Source organism: Arvicanthis niloticus, chromosome 15 (genome assembly GCF_011762505.2).
Source record: "Arvicanthis niloticus isolate mArvNil1 chromosome 15, mArvNil1.pat.X, whole genome shotgun sequence".
Classification (NCBI taxonomy): Eukaryota; Metazoa; Chordata; class Mammalia; order Rodentia; family Muridae; genus Arvicanthis; species Arvicanthis niloticus.
Window position 1 is genome coordinate 45,286,142 of NC_047672.1, and position 2,904 is coordinate 45,289,045.

The window sequence follows — 2,904 nt, forward strand, 5'->3', positions numbered from 1 at the left end:
AAGTTCTAAACAGGAGCCTCCTGTTCTGTGTGTCAACTTCACTTTCACATATTCAACTACTTTGTCATTCACTAAGAACAATGGTGGCTGATAAGCTCTGACCTCACACTCAGAATCCTATGACAATTAGAGTGACCTACCATTGCCTCTTCTGATTGGTCTTGCATGAGGGGCAGTGTCTTATCATGGGTACTGTCCACCAAAAACATTCTTTCTAGATAGACTATATTTTTCAGTTGAAGAGGGTCATGCAAGGTAATTACCTCCCTTTCTTCCTTGTGTCTTTATCATTTAATCGAAAGGGCATAGCAATATGAAATAAGCTGCAAATGACCAAGTCAAGCATAAAATCTGAAGACTGTAGTCCCTGGTCTGTATATAGCCAGCCACTTTAAAACAGGTTTTATATCTCTGTTTTTAGTAGTGAATAAATGATGAATTTGAGCAACCAAACTATTGCTTCTTACCAAGGTAAAGTCATGCCTAATTTAACAGTTGCCCTTATGCAACTAAGAAAGCACACTCAAGTTACTCAGAAGCTCATGTTCATCTGTGTTTGAAATCTGAGAGGTTTTGAGTCTAGGCAGAGTTAATTCTGCTTGCTTTTGCCTGTACTCATCCAGATAATGTAGGCATAACTATACATACATTCAAGGAGATTTCAAATTCAGGTTCCACGTTTATCATGTGAAAAGCCTTCAAAAAGTCCTTCAATCAGTAGATCACATTGGCCTCTTTAGCAGTTAAGTCTCCCAGGTGTGAAAACATAGTAAATTTGGCAATCAAAAATTAATCCAGTCTACGGCCATACCACCCTGAACGCGCCCGATCTCGTCTGATCTTGGAAGCTAAGCAGGGTCGGGCCTGGTTAGTACTTGGATGGGAGACCACCTGGGAATACCGGGTGCTGTAGGCTTTAAAAAAAAAAAATTAATCCAGCAAAGAGAGTGGACAGGTTCTTCAAGGGAAGAACCAAATCACAGGTTATAAAATTTGGGGGTGGGGGTGGGTAACAGAGTTCTTTGAAATCTATGATTTCAGTTCCCAACTACAGTCTATTTTAAACAAGGGGTTATGAAATGAAAGTAATATTTTAAGATAGATAGCAGTGCTGTATAAGAAATCTGAAGTGGGTAGAATATGGAATAATGAAAAATTATGACATTATTTTTAATGTAAAAAAACATACATGAAGTAGTAACTGTGAAAATGGCATTGGGATTTAAAAAAAATCAGTAATCACAGTTCTCAGATTTGAAAGATTTGCCAAGCACCATGTGAACTACATTCATTATTTTACTTTATCTTCAAAACTCCCATCAGGATAATAATAAACCCATAACACTCAGGGTACCAATGTGGAATCTGTGGCATAGACAAGTGAAGATTTTTTTTTTGATATTCATTAGAAGATAAATAAAAGAAAAAATGAATACATTCAATCTTCCTGACCATATAAATAAAAAAAAATTAGAATTATTTTACCTATGTGGGCTCTATATTTGGATTTGAAAAAAATGTGGACGCAGAAAAGGTACTCTTTGGGAAGAGAAATGGGTAGGGGTCAGTAGCAAGATGGAGCAATGACCAATGAGTGTCGGTTTGTGGTCAAAGTACCTGATAAAATATTTGAAAATATCACAATAGAACCCATTTTCTACAAGTGATATATGTTAGTGTGTGTGTGTTTGCCTAAAGACACACCTTGATAAAATTCCAGTGTGATTATCTGTTGGCTATAAAATTTGGATTCTCTAAGGAAACCAAGAGAAACCGTTTTAATATAAGTGTATTTGAAAATACTAAGAAGCTGCTTGGGTACACTGGACTAATGTCATGAAGATGTCAGCAGGGGTCTATAAAGGATGACATTTATCCCACACTCACTCTGTATTTGGATACATGGTTCAGGTTCTGTTTTTTATTACAGTAATTCCAAGGTTGTAATTAGTGAAGCTATCCCCCAGAAACATACCTACAGACCTGGCTGAGATTTCCTAAACCCTGATTCTTTCAGTTTGCTATAAAACAAGGCAAAAATCATGAGATGCCCATAACTAAATTTTAAACAGTCACAATATTTAAATTTTGTCAACCTTCACACTGCATTAGGTGAACAAAGCAAACCAATGATAATTTATCAAAATTATCTTAATAGTGAAAATATTATTTTATAACTAAATGAATAAAAAGTCTATGTAGTTAAAAGAATACTTTAAAATATACATCAAAATCATAACCATATAGTTTACTTGATAAAAGTGATTGTTCTACTAATAACAAGTCTGCAGCCTTTAAATCACTGCTGATTAATTCTCAGTTTTGTGGATTTAGAGGCATGCAGAAATGTACATCCCATAACTCATCAATCAGCCCAATCATGCGGTCAGGAGCCTCTCAGTTAATTAATAATCCCACTCCATATTCATATAGCTTTTTAAAAATCTGATATTTTAAATTTGGCAGACATATTTTATCTGCAACAAAGAAAACAATCAGAATCTGGAATAAGATTTTGCATTTAATGCTTTAATATATGAGATCAAAGACACCCGTCACTTTTTTTTTCAGAAAAGAGATGTGATTACCAAGCTTAAGTGTGCTGTATATTAAATGAAAATTCTGATCATAAAGAAAGGTAATATCTACTCAAAAGTATAATTTCTGTACTTTGAAAATCATCTCAGCAAGAATTATCTTCCCCTATCAAATTGTAGCACTTGTCAAAATCAACTGTAAAGCATCTCAAGTGCTCTTCTGAATCAACAAAACAGACGTATAGCGATGTGAGGTTGCAAGGGGAAAGAAGTAACTGAGCCAGAGGCCCATCAGTGCCCGCAATCTCTTGAACCCACACTTAACACAGTAGACGCTGCGGGTCTTTTGGATACTACTCACAAGAGG

At 35.4% G+C, this 2,904-nt stretch overlaps 1 non-coding gene across 1 annotated transcript; it reads left to right on the plus strand.

Annotated features, from left to right (window-relative positions):
- The first annotated feature begins 797 nt into the window (after window positions 1–797).
- LOC117721088 (5S ribosomal RNA) lies at window positions 798–916 on the plus strand. Its single transcript, XR_004608364.1, has one exon. It is a non-coding gene; the product is annotated as a 5S ribosomal RNA (ribosomal RNA).
- The last annotated feature ends 1,988 nt before the right edge of the window (window positions 917–2,904 follow it).